Source organism: Procambarus clarkii, chromosome 31, assembly GCF_040958095.1.
Source record: "Procambarus clarkii isolate CNS0578487 chromosome 31, FALCON_Pclarkii_2.0, whole genome shotgun sequence".
Taxonomy (NCBI): domain Eukaryota; kingdom Metazoa; phylum Arthropoda; class Malacostraca; order Decapoda; family Cambaridae; genus Procambarus; species Procambarus clarkii.
The window spans coordinates 20,271,063-20,290,864 of NC_091180.1; the positions used below are offsets into that span (position 1 = coordinate 20,271,063).

A 19,802-nucleotide genomic window follows, 5' to 3' on the forward strand; every position below is an offset into this window, starting at 1 on the left:
GTATTGTATTGTAGTGGCTATCCAAGAATGTAACAACTCTTGTATATATCTAAAAAAAAAAAGCAGTTACGCAAGCACTTACGAACCTATGCATCTTTTCTCAATCTTTGGCGGCTTTGTTTACAATTAGTATTAAGTTCACAATTAGTATTAAGTTTAATTGTAATTGTTTACGATTAGTATTAAGTTTTAGTCTTAGTGTTTTTCCTGCCCGAAACGCTTTGCGTAATAGTGGCTTTAGGCATTGTATGTACTAGCTCTATCTATAAATCCATCAACGTTTGTATCTCACCTTGTGTGTATGTACTTTACCTGAATAAATATTTGTATTTGTATTTTATATTTTTTGTAATTATTAAACAGTTAATGAGCTCCGAAGCACCAGGAGGCTGTTTATAACAATAACAACAGTTGATTGGGAAGTTTTCATGCTTGTAAACTGTTTAATAAATGTAACGAAAGCCGTCAAAGATTGAGGAAAGATGTACAGGTTCGTTAGTACTTGCGTAACTGCTTCGTGAAGCTGGCCCCAGGTTCCTAAGTGCTTCCGTAACTGCTTCGTGAAGCTGGCCCCAGGTTCCTAAGTGCTTCCGTAACTGCTTCGTGAAGCTGGCCCCAGTTCATGTCCGCCTGGAGCAGGTAATGACACCCATCAGCTGACGAAGCAGTAACAATGGTGTCGCGTGATTTCAATGTGATCGAGGCGGGTATATAGTCCAGGGGGTGTAGCTCAGTGGTAGAGCGTTCGCTTTGCATGTGAAAGGCCCCGGGTTCGATCCCCGGCACCTCCAGACCTACGGGGATGTAGCTCAGATGGTAGAGCGCTCGCTTAGCATGTGAGAGGTACGGGGATCGATACCCCGCATCTCCAGGTCTTTTTACAGGAGCTGGTGGCTGAGTGGACAGCACGCTGCGCACGTAATTCCGTGGGCCGGGGTTCGATTCCCGCCACCGGCGGGAAACAATGTGCAGAGTTTCTTTCGCCCTGATGCCCCTGTTTCCTAGCTGTAAATAGGTACCTGGGAGTTAGACAGCTGTTACGGGCTGCTTCCTGGGTGCGTGTGTGGGAAAAAAAGTTAGTAGTTAGTAACAGTTAATTGACAGTTGAGAGGCGGGCCGAAAGAGCAGAGCTCAACCCCCGCAAGCACAACTAGGTGAATTCAAGACACTCCGTCACCTCGAGCTGCCTGTACCGAGTTAGAACTGTCACTTGAGCAAAGTCATGAAGGCATGAGTGATCGGCGACCTTACTGTCAAGAACCGCGACAATGTACTCAAGGCTTGCCCGTCCCGCCCGACCTCATGGACGACACCTGTTATAACTCAACAAGGACAATTTAGCCCCATTTGTCCCTCTCTAAATGAAATCAGTACGTCAGCTAGTTTCCACTCGCTTTTCTCATAAAATGAAGGATGATTTCATATCTAATGGATATTCTGCATATCATATCAAATGATTGTGTTCAAGTTCTGGAAATAATACTAGAAATAATGTTCCATCGTTCTACTATTCATAACTTTGACCATTGCTACTCTATCTCCCTTGTCAATTCCCTTCAGAATCTTGTACGTTGTAGCCATGTCTTTACTATTCCTTCTTTCACCCAATGTCCAATTCCCTCAGTCTTTCGTCGTAGCTCAGTCACATTAAATCGGACACAAGCCTTGTTGTATATCTTCCGGTCTTTTCTAGTTATGTTTAATTTCTTTGGGTAGGGGTTCCATGCTGGAGCAGCATACTCAAGAATGGGTCTCATATAGGATGTATATAGTGTTCAGAAGAAGTCCTTTGTGTGCGTGTGTGTACTCATGTAATTGTGTTTGCAGTGGTTCACCTTCCGCTCTTTGGTCCGCTCTCTCAACTGTCAATCAACTGGTGTAGCCTGATCATACTGGGCTCTGTCATTTCTGCATTTGAAATTAAATATGGAGTCTCCCTCCACCCTCCACCCTCCCTCCACCGCATTACTTCATTGTGCATTCCATAAGCTCTCAACTTTTGACACTAAAATCATTCTTTCCATTGTCTATATGGCTCATTTGGGTACTCAGTTTTAACCTGTCCCTTTTGTGCAAGGACCACCTTTGGTAATTTGTCTGTCCTATCAATTCCTCTAAAAAATTTGTGCTTGGCAGTCGTGTCACCCCTTAACTCTTGTCTTCTACTGATGCGCGTGTGCACGCTCGTTTGTTTGGGCGTTGGCAATGCTTACTAGGATATCTTAGAGTTCAATCCAATCAGGAATCAAGTTTGACTAGGCGAGTAATAGCTTGCTTAGGTCTTAAGAAGGCCTCCGTCCTAGTCAGGCCAGCAAAAAACTCCAAGCTGCAAGCATGGACTATTGGTACAAAAGTTGGTACGATACATTGGTTAAATTTCAGAGCCAAAAATCAGACTTCCGATATGTTGGTAATGATTCAGAGTATCGTTATTCAGCATACTAATGGAAAATCCAATCGGTATGCAATTCAGTATTGGAGAAGAGTTCCTATGCTACGCTTGCAATTTAACTCCCGTTGCCACAAGCTCTTCGCCAGGTGATAGGGTGCAAACAGCACTCAACACTATCAGTGGAGATGCAGCAGGTTAGGACTCAAGATGGCTGCCGGAACGGTCTTGCCACGAGAAATGGAACAGGCACCAGACGGACACAAACAACAGGGGGATATACCTCGAGTGCATATCACAGTATTCTAGCACATAGGTATCTGCGTCTGTACACCATCAACTTACGTTCCAAGAGGAAGTACACAGTACCTTGGGGACTGGGCCAATGGCTGTCCGAATATCATGGTCGCGGTTGACCCGATTCTGGACACGAGCCACGATTGTTTGTTGTTGTTTTAGATTCAGCTACTCGAAACAAATTTTTAAGGCAAGAAGAGTACTTACTTACTCGAAACAAAACGTTCCAAGCAGCACGGGTTATGGTGAGCCCGGCGTACTTACCTGGCACAGGAGAAGTGCGCCAGCCACGAACGTTGTATACTATGTATATACTGCCTCATGGTAGACTGGTCGGCACCGGCTCCCACACCCATGCAACCTATCCACATTTTCTATGTGATATCTGTAGTTTGCGGGGAGGTTCCTTCTCCCAGTGGAACCTCAGGAGGATGGACTTGTGGCATTGTAGGATGGTACTTCACAGTTGACGGCTTATTTAGACGTGGTATTTCTGGAAGTTAAACTTAATCTAAACACTAGAATGTGACAGATATTTCTATGAATAGCGTCAGATGCTGCTGGCAGTGTCGCACTGTCCTCGTTTTCTTTGGTTTGCTAGCGTTAAGGTGATCTTGTTTCCAAATGTTACAATTTGGCACAATTTCTTGATGGCGCGGACATATTTATCGAGTGCTTTCACTATTTGTTGTTTTACGTGCAATGGGTTGTCTCTCCTAATATGTGCTGTGTTGAAGGCTACTTCGAAGGTGATTAGTTCTTGTTTAAATTTCTTTGTGTCTCTGCCCTGATGTATGAGGAGCGAGGAAGGAAGAGTTCAGTTCCCTCAGGAACTTGACAATGGATGCATTTTCTCTGAAGTTCCTTCTGTAGTTATAGCTGTGTGCTTCCCGTTTGGTGTGTTAGTTTTTTTTATGGTGAATCAAGTTTGACTAGGCGAGTAATAGCTTGTTTAGGTCTCGAGCTGGTCCCCTGTCCTAGTCAGGCCAGCAAAAGACTCCAAGCTGCTAGCATGGACTATTGGTACAGAAGTTGGTACGATACATTGGTTAAATTGTCCAATAGTCAGGTAAATTGTTCAATAGTCAGGTTAAATAGTCTTAAGTCAGGTAATGGTATTTATATTTCGCTGTTGAGGTGCCTGGTGTGTTTCCAGATGTCCCAGGAGTTTTCATTGATGGTTCCATGACATGTTGCATTCCATTTTGTTGTAATATTTGGGTGATAGTAGAGTGTTGGGCCTTTTATCGTGGTGTTGACTCGGCTGTTTATGTGTAGTTACTCGAGGGGTTCCACGCAATGGAACCCAAACCAAGCCCCTGTGGCCCAATGGATAAGGCACTGGCCTCCTAAGCCAGGGATTGTGGGTTCGAGTCCCACCAGGGGTTCATTATAGATGATTGACAGTTGAGAGACTGGACCAAAGAGCCAAAGCTCAACCCCCGCAAGAACAAATAGGTGAATACAGTGCTGAAAACCGTCATATGTTTATATGGGACAATTTTGAATGAATTTGCAGGAACCGTAGGCAAGGGAAGGACAGTTCTTTGTGACTCTGGTCATGCTAGCTTGGATAATCAATTTTTTGAGTAACTGTATTTGTGTATCCTCCTGCTAGCAATGCTAAAGCTATTTATGCTAAAGTTGGGGATAAAACGTACAGTTCCACTATGCATGTTGATAACTAGTTAGGTTGTCTCCATCCTCGTTTGAGGTGGAAAGGTGAGATTCGCACAACACCGGTGACAGGATTCGTTACTGTTAATGACGTGAGATCCATTTGTGTATGATGCAGTTAATACGAATGTATTGTCGAGGGTTGAGGCAGTGGTTGATTTTAGTAGTGAGTTTGGCCATTCAGGTGTAATGATTGATTGAACAAAGCGAACATATGATGTATGACCCTTGTTAGAAACTGCTGTAGGATGGCAAGAGAGTCGAAATGGGTTGTTAGGAACTATACATGGGAAAACAGGAGGTAATTGGCACCCCTGGAGGCAATGGGTGGGTGATGATTCCCATAAATGATATATACTTCAGTATTCTGTATGACCTCTGGGCTCTGGAGTGTGGTTGTGGGTGCAGATATTTGGCAGCAGTAATTGAATTGGTCGAGGATGTTGGTTATATAAAAGCAGAGCATCGTCTATGTTCCGCAGGAGGGGTCAGTCAGGGCATTAAGGGAGGAGGCTTGACTGGGCACGTTCCTTGAGAAGTGTGGGCGCTACACATAAGGCATGGCTACTCGAGGAACATTCCCAGGTACCTGTATCTGTGTCCTCTATCATGGGGGATGGAAATGGAATTCGCTGTAATGCAAAGTTGGGATGTTGCGTTAGTTAGTGTGTGGTCTGAGCGTTACAAGACTCAGTTAATAAAGATTAAGCCACCCAAGAGGTGGCACGGGCATGAATAGCCCGTAAATTTATAAGACTCGATCACCAGTGTATGCTGAGAGGTGAATGGGATCGATGCACAGAGGACTGGGGATTACAATTTAATTCTGAAGTTGACCTTCACTCATTGGCATGTCATTTTGGAAGCTTGCTTGACCTTGGTGGAATGTTAATGATTTTAACCAAGGCTTACCAAAGGCTTAATTAAAGCTCGCGAGATTGCAACATTGCAAAGAAGGAAATAAAATATCTCTCAGCTTGAAGATTCGTCTCTCGTGTTTACGACGTTAAGTACTAATTAAAACCTGTGTGTATATTTAGCTGCTGTAAATAAGTTAAGTCAATTCAATTTAAGACTTAATGTTAATTTAACCATAAAAAGAAAACCTGCTTTTTATTGACATTGAAAATTCTAGCCTGAAATAACCAGCAATAATATACTCTAAAACGCAAGCCTAGTTGGTTTTATTGTTGTAAATTACTCTCAACCGATAATAAAATAATAATGGAAAATAACAGATAATATTTTGGCTAGTGCTGTAACTGGTATGATAAATAAATGTAGGCTAAGCTCCATTCATTTATCATACTAGTTTTATTTTATTTTCAAATCAGTTTTGCTGATAACGTCCATTAATTCATGTAATAATTTCTCCTGTAAATTAATGTAAATATAATCTCCAATATTGTAAATCATTTAAAGAAAAATAAGTATAACATTTAGGGGTTTAAAGTTCATGTTCTGTGATAATGAAACATTTGTTTACTGAGAATTATACTACTGTATATGTAATGTAGTATTGCCTTGTAAAATTTATGTATATATGATTTATAGGGTGATTTATAGGGTGATATGATTTATATTGTATTTTATTAAATAAAGATAAAAAAAAACTGTCTTAGTATGCACCCACACTTTAGGCTTACCGATAACCGACACTCTTGAGATTATTATTATTATTTACATCTTTACTGACATACTGACAAAAATTAATTGCATTTTTCACCTAATCTGAGTAATTCAATTAGGGCTTATTAGAGTGAGGATAATGCTGGTATTACTGTCACACAGGACAGAGGGTCATACACAAGACAATAGGTCTAAGCTGTAAGCTGAAGCACACACATATATATATATATATATATATATATATATATATATATATATATATATATATATATATATATATATATATATATATATATATATATATATATATATATAACTGAAAACTCACACCCCAGAAGTGACTCGAACCCATACTCCCACAACTGGTATGTACAGGGACGCCTTAATCCGCTTGACCATCACGACCGGACATAAGGAAGTGATAGCCGAGGCTATATGAACCACTTCCCCGCCGGCACTCGGATGGTAATCTTGGGCATAGCATTTTATCAAATCACCTCATTCTTTGGGGCACACGTGAGGAACACAAACAGAGTTTTCAGTTGTATATAGTCCTGGGGACCATTCAGGCTTGTTTGCATATATATATATATATATATATATATATATATATATACATATATATATATATATATATATATATATATATATATATAATATATATATATATAATCATGGTTACAATCGACAACATTAGACTGTATACACGTTTCATTGTACGAACATGTAAATCCAACTTTTTATTGTGCACTGCCACACAAGGGCAGGGATGGGTGCATAAGAAATGCAGCTTAAAAATAATATAAATTAAAGGGTTCTTCATTCTTTAAAATGGACAAGTAAATTTAGGATAAATTGTTAGGATGTCGTCCAGTATACATATATATATATATGCATATTATTCTCAATTTCAGTACATTAGTCACACCAGATTCAATGTTACACAGTTGATGGTACAATAGGCCAGGAGGTCTAAAATCTTTTACATTCAACAATATAGTATTACAGTGAATGCCTTGAAGGTTTGTCACAGAGTTTACAAGCTGAATATTCTGGTAGTGGCTCAGCCTCACTAACCTGCTAGGTTATAGCCAAGGTCTCTGGTCATTTCCTAGTTCTTCCAAATCTGAAGTAATTTATATAATTTGTATGTTTCTAATAATTGCATTAGTCAGAAGTCATAATCTGTTTTCTTTCCTGCAAGCCTCATTGGTCAATCGATCTAGTCATGTTTTCCTATCATTGGCAAAAATTCCATTCCATTTAATTATTACAAACTACTTCAGACTTGAGAGGAGATGAACCCATGTTTGACGTTGCAAGGTGGTTGTTAAGAATAGATGACTTGGTGGTTAGGTCTTCCTGGCAAGCAGCGAACACATTGTTGGCGCCGGAAGACCTTAGCAACAGTGAGGACATTTAGCAGTTGCTAGGCGTGTTGGACTTTGCTCCAGCTCACAATCGGTGCCGTATATTTGGAACTTCCTAATATGTTTTGTGAGAATGTCAGCGGCTTCTTGTTTGGCTAATATGTTTTTCCCATTAAAACCTACAAATCAGGTGTGTCTGTGGATTTGTGAGTAAGGACTTGTGAATATGTATGTGAGTGGGATTCTGTTGGCCAATGAGTTTGTGGGTCTGTGAGTCTGTATGAGTTTCTGAGTTTGTTAGTGGGACTAGCGGGAGTCAGTTAGTCTGTGAATCTTATCGCTCAAGTGCCTGTACAGCTTTGCAGATTTTAATGAAAATTAAGTAGGTGGTGAGTGGATGCTCAGAGGGCCAATTTGATTCCAAAGTTCTCAAATACTATTGTACATAATTCGCAGAAATATAGCATAACCACCTCTTAAGAGGAAAACATTTTCGAGTCACCTTCAGACCATACCTGTGTTGTACCCAGATTATTACGTAGAATTTAGTTTAGTAGTTGTTTCTCAACGTACTGGCAGCGGAAATAGCTTTATGAACGTGTCGAAACAATCTCAGCTACCCTGCTGAGACCACCATGGCTTCTTCCTCCACCTCGACTGATGTCCTGGATAGTAGTGACTCCGCTACTTGCTTGAGTCAGTATTTATTCAATCCGGTTATATGTCTTCCGCCTGCACACCCACAAGCCCTGTCATAGACCGTGCCAAACTGTCCACGCAAGCCCTGTCACGTTCATCCAGGGGGTATAGCTCAGTGGTAGAGCGTTCGCTTTGCATGTGAAAGGCCCCGGGTTCGATCCCCGGCACCTCCAGACCTACGGGGATGTAGCTCAGATGGTAGAGCGCTCGCTTAGCATGTGAGAGGTACGGGGATCGATACCCCGCATCTCCAGGTCTTTTGTGGGGGGTCGGTGGCTGAGTGGCTGAACACTGAGCACGTAATCCGGAGTTCGATTCCCGGCGCCGGCGATAAATAATTGCCAGAGTTTCTTCACCTTGATACCCTTTTTACCTAGGTACCTGGGAGTTAAACAGCTGTTACGAGCTGCTTCCTGGGTGTGTGTGTGTGGAATTTTTTTTTAGTAGTTAGTAACAGTTGATTGACAGTTGAGAGGCGGGCCGAAAGAACAGAACTAAATCTCCACAAGCACAACTAGGTGAATACTGACCGTCCCAAACTGTCCACACAAGCCCTGTCACAGACCGTACCATACTGTCCCTTCCGGTCACCACCTGAAGCCTTTCTGGAATGCCCTGATCGGCGACACTTCCATAAACCAGCGTCCAGATGTCCGTCAATCACCACATCATTTCCACAAGCTCATAAAACTACTTCCGCTGCCAACACGTTAAGAGAGAACTACTAAATTACACACGATAATGTGGATTCAACATTGTGGGGTTTACTACCATTCACAGGATGGGTATGGAGTTTGCAACCATTCAGGGGGTGTAGCTCAGTGGTAGAGCGTTCGCTTTGCATGTGAAAGGCCCCGGGTTCGATCCCCGGCACCTCCAGACCTACGGGGATGTAGCTCAGATGGTAGAGCGCTCGCTTAGCATGTGAGAGGTACGGGGATCGATACCCCGCATCTCCAGGTCTTTTTAACATTAGCAAAGGGCCCGCGCAGGAATATCCCTGCACAAAGAAAAACATATTATATTTTTTGTTATCTTTATTTAAGAAAATACAATATAAATCATATATATATATAAGTTTTACAAGGCAATACTACATTATAATTCTCAGTGAACAAGTGTTTCATTATCACAGAACATGATCTTTAAAACCTCTGAATGTTATTCACAGGATGAGTATAGGGTACATAATTATTAAACTAAAACCCTGTGGCAGTTGTTTACACCTGACACTGTGGACGTCCCAGGTGTGTAGGGAATGCGAGCATGCCACATCTTCTTATATTTTATGTATGTTAACATTCTCTTCTCCCTTCCTTATCATGCTTTACTATTTTCCTCCTCCCTATTCTTTATCACTTTGATGCCTCTCCTCGTGTCACCCCCCACTTCCTCCCCATCTCTAGTAACCCCACTACCTCCCCTCCTCACCTCTTTACCCTTTCACTTGTCTTCACCCCTCTAACCCCATTCTCACTTCACCCCATTTCCTCCCCACTCCAGTACCTCCTCACCCCTCAAGTTCAAGTACGTTTATTGAGACCATAAAATGCATCTCATAGGGTTAGAGTAGCTTAGGCTATTTTTACTCTCCTCTACTTCAAGTCCCTCAAGGGGGGCGCACAAATCTAGTGAGTTCAAATTAATCTCAGTGCAAGAATCACATTTTACATTGTAGATTAATATATTAAACACAGCATTTGAGTTGTGAACCAATTATCGCGTAACGTGGTGGAGGTAGGGGTCCCCTCGATTGTTTCAAGCGTGGGTTGGACATGTATATGAGTGGGATTGGGTGGTTATAAATAGGAGCTGTTCGTATGGGCCAATAGGCCTTCTGCAGTTACCTTTGTTCTTAAGTTCTTATTTAAATGTTACATTCTTGGGGCAAAGTTCTTGTTGCTCTTAAGTATTCTATCATATATCATTATTACGCATCCAAACAATTTGATGTGGTACACTACTTATCCTCACCTCTCTTTACCGTACTATCTCCCATCACCAGTTAGAACCTGGACGGTAGAGCGACGGTCTCGCTTCATGCAGGTCAGCGTTCAATCCCCCGACCGTCCAAGTGGTTGGGCACCGGCACTTTTACTGATAATTCCCTCCCTCTCAGAGCTCCACGTTTCCCCAACCTACATTTGCTCTCTTGTCCCCCCGCCTCAAATAGCATCCAACCCCCCCTCTCTCCCCCTTCCTCTCTCGCCCATCCCCAAGATCCCCCTCCCCCCGACACCCATACCCTCCCTCTCCTCTGAGCCCCCGGCAGTGATCACGTGACTGGCGAGTGTAGAGTCTGAAATAGGCTACACAGCAACTGCCGGTTGCCTTCTGCTGCTCCACCAGGTGTTCAACGAGGCTGTGGGAGAGAGAGAGAGAGAGAGAGAGAGAGAGAGAGAGAGAGAGAGAGAGAGAGAGAGAGAGAGAGAGAGAGAGAGAGAGAGAGAGACGCTTCATGTTAGGCCTTTTCTAGATGAATTTACCTGAAGGCCACCATCTGTAGTGGACTCGACGGGGGACAGGAATCCGAGAGCTTGTCAAAGCTCCCCCCCCCCCCACCATTGTTCCTGAGCATTCCTTAAGGCCTATCCTCAGCGGGAGGGTTAATAAGGCCACTGGCCCACCAGCAAGTGCTTAAAGTTATAGATCTCTTGGAGCTCCTCCGCCTCTGGACAGGAACCGAGGACGCAGCAAGCCGGAGTACTTCAAGGCCAGATTCAACAATGACTTAGAAGAGAAAAATTAATTATAACACAACGGATACACAAAGGCAAGAGAGACTTCACTTCCTCGTAGTCACTATTATTATGCACATAATAAAAATTACCTGGTTCCAGATGTAAGTACCAAGATAACACCTAGATACGGCTCTAAACCACAAAATTGCGCCTAGATACTACCGTAAAACCACGAAAATACCCCACGATACGACCCAGAAATAGCACCATGAACTTCCTAATTTTAGATGCAGCGCTGTCAGCCACCTGCTAGTATATGTAATAAACGCCTATGTACATAAATGTGTAAAGAGAATCAAAATTAAACATAATTTACCTCAGTAATAGAACAACCTAATTAACTTAGTTCAAGAAAACAGAACTATAAAAATGTATTTAAGCACCATGTTGAATTACGATAAGCTTAAGATTTGTTTATATGTAAGTTGCTGTTAGTGGTCATCAATTACCCCCTTAGGAATGATAGTGAGTTGAGTAAATTTTTAGAGTAGGACGGTGGGATCGAACCAGCGTCTCGGGGTCACCGTAGGCCGTGACCGTACCCATGCACCACGGTACACTTACATAACCTGGAGTCCGATCAGACACATTAGGAATCTGGAGGCACCGAGCTGGTAGCCTAGGGTGTTCCAAGACGCAGGTTCAATTCTGCCGCCTTGCTCCACAGATTTTCCCATTGAAAAATCGCATTATTGTCGTTTCATTGTGATAATGCGATAAGGGGTGATAACCACAGCGGCTACTGACAGTGTTCCCTAAACTGTCAGGTCAACGTGGATTGGGAAAAGGAGGTAAACCAATTTTGTCAATATAAATACAATTGTATCAATACAATTGTATCAATACAATTGTATCTATACAACTGTATCAATACAATTGTATCTATACAATTGTATCTATACAATTGTATAGAATCCCACTGTAATAATAACAACACTGGACTACAGCCAAAATGCATAAGATACAAATGAGGTCAATCTTGACTAAATCTGGGGCACTGAGAACGTAAATGCTTAAAACTGTTGATTAGTTATCATCCGAGAAGTCGTTAAAGCAGTTTTGCTGCCTAATTGAGAGTGTTTTGCCATCAATTCCATTGGATTAAGCATCCCCCTATGAGCGAAACGTACGACAACACGAAGCAGCTTTTGAGGTGCAAAAACGCTGACCAACATCAGTGTCGGCTCTCTGGCGGCTTGAAGGTTGTTGCTCTTGTGGCGGGTCTGCAGGGCGGAGACACGCAGTATGCTGCTGTTGTTATAGATTCAGCTACTGGGAACAAAAAGTTCCAAGCAGCACGGGCTATGGTGAGCCCGTCGTACTCACCAGGCACAAGAGATGTGCCTGGGAGTGAAACGTTCAGCATTCACCACTTGTTGAATCAAGCAAAATTTGGCTGTGGAGGACGCATAATGGACTTCGGTTCTGGAGCCCCTTGGCATGTGGCTGTATTTGCATTGTTAATAACTTATCAGTCCAGCCCGTCGTGCCAACTTGACGAGCGCCTAATTTGAAGTAATTTTTGAACCTAGACAACCCACTTAAACTATCATGGCCGGGCCTCGTTAGTCCATCAGTATTGCCAGAGACTAGTAACGTTAATAAAGCAATGCAATGGTGGCGTTGTGGTGGAGAGCGTCACATTTACCAAGCCTCAAGTGTGTGAGGGCAGGGGTTGTGACGTGTCTAGAATGAGTAATGTTAGTTAGCCATCTTTTCCAGGAAGGTGACCTCGTGGAGTGTGGCCCCTTGTGGTGGTGGTGGTGGTGTGACTCTGGGCGCTTGTGTTCCTCTCCTCTCATGCATGTGTGTGTGTATATATGTATGTATATGTGTGTGTGTGTATGTATATGTATGGGTATAAAGTATATATGGAAGCTGATCAGAATTACATTTCACCTTTGTGAATGTACATTAATGACACTATGTAAAAGACACATCAAACACTTTATGTAGGGCATACGTAAATCTGTGTATCTATGTATTTACGTATGTAGGTTAGCTTAGCATTTTAAAAGCACCGAATCACCTTCTGTGGTTGAGTGTTCAATAAACCCTTGAACTCTATGTTTAACACTTCTCTAACTCTGTCCATGGAGGACAGAAGAAAATGTATATATGCTGGTTAGCATTGTAAATGTGTGGCCACGTCTGTGGTAGAAAAAAAAAAAAAAAAAACTGCTCCTTCCTAACCTCTCTTGTCAGTGGTTGGCAACCTAAAAGTTTCTTCTATCCCAGACGTGGTCATAAATTTATACAATGATTACATGTACGTATTCTTGTGTCGTACAGTGACAGGGTTTGAGAGCTGGTGTGGTTCACGGTGAGTTATTGAGTTACAATAACTCACTTTTATAATCTTTTGTAGTTTTATAATGCATTAATTAATAATCTCAAGTTATGGTTACATTACCTACATTACATGATTGTTAGGGTAAAGAGTATATCTTGGGTACAGTTTCAGCATATAAAGAGTTCCACTAGTGAGATATTACGGGCTATTCATACCCGTGCCACCTCTTGGGTGGCTTAATCTTTATCAATCACCAATCTAGTGAGATAGTATTTACAGAGTTCAGCACATCTCAACCCCAAGAGGGTCGGAAGTCACTCCATCAATATGGTACATTCTACAATATAATATTCTATGAAAATGTTGTCGTATCTGGTAGTTTTGAGAACGCCGTAAGATACGTCTCTATCCCAGACTTATCCTGGCCACTTTAACATAGGTCCCATGGGTAACATGGGGACCCATTAACTTTAATGGGTCTCGGTAGTACAATCGGGTTCGTTCTCGACGCACAATCGAGAATGCCAGGATCGAATCCCGGGGGGGGACAGAAAATGGTTGGACACATTTCATTTTACCTAGTGCCTCTGTTCACCTAGCAGTAAGTAGGTATTCAGGAGTTAGTCAGCTTGTTGTGGAGTTGCATCCTGGGCGTGGTCAATTGGGGGGGGGGGGCTCGATAAAAGCCTAACGTGTATGAATACACTCTGGCTTCCTGTCCCCCGACAGTGAATTATTAGTAATTATAACTGCAGAGTTCTTGTTCTATTAGTTCCATATATACTCGTCTCCTCATGGTATTCATCATCATAATGTTTATTACTATAGCTTTGCGGATGACATTTAAGTTTTTTGTGGTGCGAGTTCTTGGTATTCCTAGTCGTAAATAGTGTCTTAAAGTGTCCCTGGTTTCCGGTGAGTTTCTGGGATGTGCACTGCACAAAGGCCGAGTTGCGACACGCCCAGGCAGTGCTCTGAATGTGGTCAAGTTCTCCATATAAATGTAACATGCTCGTGTCTGAAGCTAGACACATATACAACACAATGATTAATGATGGTAACAGAATCCGCTTTATTTGGACTCCATTTCATGTTGGCCTCCGAACGCATAATCTGCTTTCAGAGAAGGCGTTGATTATAATCTTGGATTGCCTGCAAGCAGTATGAGAGCAATATTACACCAAGAACTTTGATAAAACCATGTAGATCTGAGACAAAGTGAAATCTACACTAATTATTCAATTTATCATCCTAGATGTTACTACTGCTCGGTTTAGACTCGGCTATAAGTATCTCTGGGAATTTGCATTACCTGCTGATGTAGACCTGACCAAATGTAAACTCTCAGCAAAATTATTCACATTCTCCGTCACTTTTCGCACTCCATCACATGGAGTGATGGAGTGCGAAAAGATGCGCGAATTCATAGACAACTCTATAACAAATGTTCAAGAAATGTGTAAATATTTCATTGAAAATGAAATATTTACACATTATTCATTCAAAATTAAATATTTACACAAAGGCCAGTGCCATTGTCGATGTAACAATATACATTAAATTTTGTAACTATTACATCCAGATTGTAACTTGCTTAAAGCTAAATGAATTTTTGGGCTCAGTCCCTGAGCCCATTATGTGCCTCTGTTCTCCTTTCCACTACCACCCAAAGAATATTATGGGTGCATAATAAGTGAACTGAACTACCATATAATACATTATATAATGTACTATATTTTATGTATATTGAATATGTATTATTAGTGGCCAGAACTAAACCTTACATACCTGGAGGAAAGAAGAAACAGAAGGAAGTGATCGCAACAAACAAGATTCTGAGAACTACTTGACAAGGTAAGACAAGGACAGCCACTTTAGAGTGAAGGAAAGTAGGAAGAGAAGACATAGGCGGAAGCTGTAAACTGAAATAAGTGTTAAGAAATAAATTCTCGTACCCAGTCAGGGTAGTTAATATGTGAAAAGTTTTAAACGAAGTTGTGGAAGCCTTCTCCACCCAAGACTTTAAGGCCAGAAGGACGAAGAGGAGGTGGCCGCGGGAGAGAATCAGCAATAGCGAGAATCCGTCTTGGGTACAAATATCCTTGGAGATTTGGAATGGAAACAACAGTTGAGCAGCAGAGTTGCAGAATCTGTGATGAGAGTGACGGACACAGCCTTGACCACTACATGAGAGAGTGTGAACACATGAGAGATATTAGAAAAAAATGTGTTGAATAATAAACTCCACATTGTTTGAGTTAGGAAAAATATTATTTGTCAAATAGATAATGTTATTAAAAGATTTCCCCATTTTGCACCCGCATGATCACCTAAGATTTTAAGGGTTGACAAATGTTAATCTTCTTGTTTGAGAAGCTGTTCACTTGAGACAGTTAAGCAAGACCCAGCTGTGTCTGGGTACAAGTGACAGGATGAACAACCCAGCGGGTTTTCTTCCTATTGGGGAGTGTTGTACATGCTGCTATGGCTGTGTGTCCACTCACAGGATGAGTGGCGCTGCCAAATAAACTTGCCCCTCGAGGCAAAATTTAAATTGGACAAGGAAGTCGAACATCAGAATAGTCTCAACAATAACACAACAGGTACAACGAAGCTGATAAAGGCGCCATCAAGCCCTAGACTTCACTCCACCGAAGTCACTGATAGGTAAGCATTACTCAGGTTCTCCCCCTCCCCTACAAACACGCCAGCACCACGTGATCAGTCCGTCTGACGAAACCAAATGCTGGGGAAATATAAATTACGAACACATTCTCTGGCCACGCGGCCTGAGCGTGCTGCGGACGGCACCCAGGGCAATAGGATGCCATTTTATTTATTTATTTATACAAGAGGTCTTACATTCATGTACTAACACGCGTAGCGTTTCAGGCAAATCCTTAATCCTAATTTTTCCCGGAATACGATCCACCAAATCGTTTAACAACCCGGTATCCATTTTACTGTTGGATGAACAGAAGCTACAGTTAAGGGTTGGTGCCCAGTAAGTCCTCCCCGGCTAGGATACGAACACCAGGACAAAGTGCTCGCGAAACGAGAGGCGAGTGTGTTACCACTTCGCCATGGGGACTGCCTATGTACACGGGAACTATACTATACACCATACTATATGCAACCATACTATACACTACCATACTTCTATACTTTATGCTACCATACTATGTGCCACCATATTATACACTACCATACTATACACTACAATACTACACACTACCATACTATACGCTACCATACTGTGTACTACCACGCTGTACGCTACCATACTATACTGGTACCTCATTCAGTGTACCATACACTGCAGTGTATGTCTATACGCGAGTCAATACGTTGTAGAGTACCACACGATGCTTTCCGAACAAACGCATTGCTGTTTTTTTTCCAACATTTGACACGCTGGTAATATAAACTACAACACAATTATTATTTCTAAAGCAAAATGTTGGTGTGAAAATACAACTCGAGCTTTAATTTAGAGTCTTGTGTGTGTGTGTGTGTGTGTGTGTGTGTATATATATATATATATATATATATATATATATATATATATATATATATATATATATATATATATATATATATATATATATATATATATATATATATATATATATATTAAGTCTTGGATTTACAGACCAGCTGTCCTATTCTATATGAAGAATTGTAGAGTGTTGATCACAAAAATAACAATGAGTTCATCTGATATCCCCATTTAGAGGCTACTTCATAGCCTCTTTTCTGCCCCTGTTCATTTTTGTTTTGTTTATGTGTGCATTACGCGGTTTAATTTTACTCTACAAGTATTACTTGGTTATTTCGTGTTCAATTACGTCTTGCTTATTGGTTTATAAATGCTACTTTCTTGATTTTGTACTATTTCCGGCGTGTTGTGTTACGTTGGGCCTGGGAGAGGAGTGTTTCTGACTGCCAGATGTTCGCGCTCCACTTCCCAGCCCCGGTGTTGCTGCCCTTCTTAAGCAACACACTTTCCTCATCTTCTTCACACTCTTTACGCAAAGAAAAACTATAATTTAGTTGTTTGTATCATGAGCGCGATATCTTGTTGCTGATTTGATTCGTCTCATTTAATTACTGGTGAAAGCGAGATTAAACGGAGAGCGTTATAGTGAATTCTTTCGCAGGTTCTGGCAACGGTAAATTAACGAGGCGGGTGGATCGCCCTTTTGAAACCGCCAGCTGGTGCTTGTCCCACTTCTCTCCGGCGTTCTCAAGACGGAGATGCTGGCCGCCGGGTACTGAGAGACGCCCTGGGGGGTGAACGAGGGCAGTGCCAACGAGTGCCAGGTGCAGACGGCCACCAGCCACGACTTGTGTCTGTGCTGGCCGAGGCCTCCACCTTTTACTGAGGCTCGACAGAGTATGCATATGCCAGTACTTTTTGTTAATGACAAGCTTATGTATTTCACATTATTCATCACGTTAATTCTTCTGAATGTTTTCTTCAATTGGGAAGGAAGTTAGCAAATTAACTCTCTCTCTCTCTCTCTCTCTCTCTCTCTCTCTCTCTCTCTCTCTCTCTCTCTCTCTTTGGTTCTATGTAAAAATTATTGATTCTTTGATGGAGTATATTGGTTGTTGGTTGTATATTATCAGGCGCCTTGAAAGATATGTTGTTGTCTTACATGTGTTGAGTTGGTTGGGGCTGACGGTCTACAAGTGGGCATGTGGCGAAAGGAGACTCGGCACCAATGATAAGGAAACTTCATGAACACGTTGGCAGCTTCCTTGTTCTTCTAATAAATTTCCAGTTCAATCTTTTGGTTTGTGTCGATGGGGGCCCTGTATTTATATGTCTTTCAGGACTCCTGCGTTTTGTGAGTCGTTCCTGTAGAATATTTTAACAGGTGGGGTAGATACTGTAATGGTGGGGACTAGGCTCCAATGATAGGGAAACTGAACACTCAGATAAGTATGAGAGGAACCTTACAGGAGAGGAGGAAGTGACAGATAACTCCATGCAGAAATCCAAATGACAATACATCACAACTCAAGAGATTAGAGAAGACATTTAGTCAGGCTTCCTCAATAAATACGAATATGACGCGGGGCATAATAAGCACTGAAAAACACTAAACAGCGGACATGCTAGCAAGTACGTCTGATATACTTACCCTACCGTACATAATGCTTGGAGACGTTTTATCTTGAATAATGCTAACCGCAAGTTAGATACAGAAACTGCTCTGGTGAATGTACGGAATATTCTCAAAAAGTCTTTTAGAATGATCCACCACAAATCTAAAAGAAGAAAACAAAACTATGAACCCCTGGTGGGACTCGAACCCACAATCCCTGGCTTAGGAGGCCAGTGCCTTATCCATTGGGCCACAGGGGCTTGGTAACATCTGATAGGCTTTAGCTCCAGTTAATTATATAAAAAATATTGTCATCATGCGACTATTTTGTACACAATTTTGTCTGTATATTATTAGGTGAATGCTAATATAGTCTAATAGAAAGTTGTGATTCCTGCTGATGTTAGAATAGTTTTTGAACAGAAAACTCACTTCAGTTAACCTGGGGATTAGCTGAACTGCATCATTCTTGAGCATAATTTGTAGGTGACGTCACAGGTTACCCAAAGTGCCACTTTTTAATTTATTTTCGAGCTCGTTTTGCAGGTCTTACCTAGTTACCTAGTAGTACTTACCAAGTTGTGCTTACGGGGGTTGAGCTCTGGCTCTTTGGTCCCGCCTCTCAACTGTCAATCAACTAATGTACAGGTTCCTGAGCCTACTGGGCTCTATCATATCTACACTTGAAGCTGTGTATGAAGTCAGCCTCCACCACATCACTTCCCAATGCATTCCATTAGGTGGAATTCCATTAGGTCTGTGCTGCTTCTAGTGAAATTGCTGACCTACATCTGTTCATCTGAAGCCTGATGCTAGTACTCATTTATTTGATAACTTTATTATTTGTTTTACATTAGTTTACATTAGTAATAAACTTTATTAGTGCTAATGTGCATTCTTGTTAGTATTGGGATGACGCTAGAGCCAATGGTGTATAAGAACCCTCGTGGCCAGTCTTGGAATTAATGATAGCTGATGGAGTGGTGTTCTACAGCAGTGTTCTACCTATCCATTATTTTTCATTTCCACCTTTTCCAACCACTTTCTAACCTGTGTACCTCATACAAAAACTTTCTCACCTGTAGACCTTGTCTCACCTGTAAAAAGCTTGTTGATCATGTGTCAGAATGGTACAGCTCTTACGAACTCACAGCACCGCTCCTGTGCCAGGTATGTCCACTACGGGCTCACCATAGCCCGTGCTACTTGGAACTTGTTCCGAGTAGCTGAATCTATAACAACGACAACAACTTGTGAACTCCCCATAATTGGGTGATACCCGCACATGGTGAGGGTATGATACCCGTCCAGTAGCAAACAGTCCTCTTAACAGAACGTCGCATTTTGACGTATACTCTAGCTAAGGCCAAAAATTGTCGTAGTAGAAAATGGTAGCGGCTCGTGAAATTGACATATTGTCCCGTTTTCTGTTCTGGGTCCTCTGGTAGGTTAGGATTAGGGGGGCACTGTAGTACGACAATTTCTTGACGTTTAGAAACCTTAAGTGGACGGACTGCACCATCTACACGAGTTGACTGATGCTTCACCAACGTGGACACTCTTCTCCCCTAGACACCCGAGATAAATGGTGAT

At 41.9% G+C, this 19,802-nt stretch overlaps 8 non-coding genes across 8 annotated transcripts; 7 read left to right on the plus strand and 1 right to left on the minus strand.

Annotated features, from left to right (window-relative positions):
* Nucleotides 1-719: 719 nt before the first annotated feature.
* TRNAA-UGC (transfer RNA alanine (anticodon UGC)) lies at nucleotides 720-791 on the plus strand. Its single transcript has one exon. It is a non-coding gene; the product is annotated as a tRNA-Ala (tRNA).
* A 7-nt stretch (nucleotides 792-798) lies between these two features.
* On the plus strand, nucleotides 799-871 carry TRNAA-AGC (transfer RNA alanine (anticodon AGC)). The gene has a single exon. It is a non-coding gene; the product is annotated as a tRNA-Ala (tRNA).
* Nucleotides 872-4,001: 3,130 nt separating this feature from the next.
* Nucleotides 4,002-4,074, plus strand: TRNAR-CCU (transfer RNA arginine (anticodon CCU)). The gene has a single exon. It is a non-coding gene; the product is annotated as a tRNA-Arg (tRNA).
* Nucleotides 4,075-8,162: 4,088 nt separating this feature from the next.
* Nucleotides 8,163-8,234, plus strand: TRNAA-UGC (transfer RNA alanine (anticodon UGC)). The gene has a single exon. It is a non-coding gene; the product is annotated as a tRNA-Ala (tRNA).
* A 7-nt stretch (nucleotides 8,235-8,241) lies between these two features.
* Nucleotides 8,242-8,314, plus strand: TRNAA-AGC (transfer RNA alanine (anticodon AGC)). Its single transcript has one exon. It is a non-coding gene; the product is annotated as a tRNA-Ala (tRNA).
* A 554-nt stretch (nucleotides 8,315-8,868) lies between these two features.
* Nucleotides 8,869-8,940, plus strand: TRNAA-UGC (transfer RNA alanine (anticodon UGC)). Its single transcript has one exon. It is a non-coding gene; the product is annotated as a tRNA-Ala (tRNA).
* A 7-nt stretch (nucleotides 8,941-8,947) lies between these two features.
* TRNAA-AGC (transfer RNA alanine (anticodon AGC)) lies at nucleotides 8,948-9,020 on the plus strand. Its single transcript has one exon. It is a non-coding gene; the product is annotated as a tRNA-Ala (tRNA).
* A 9,376-nt stretch (nucleotides 9,021-18,396) lies between these two features.
* TRNAR-CCU (transfer RNA arginine (anticodon CCU)) lies at nucleotides 18,397-18,469 on the minus strand. Its single transcript has one exon. It is a non-coding gene; the product is annotated as a tRNA-Arg (tRNA).
* Nucleotides 18,470-19,802: the final 1,333 nt, after the last annotated feature.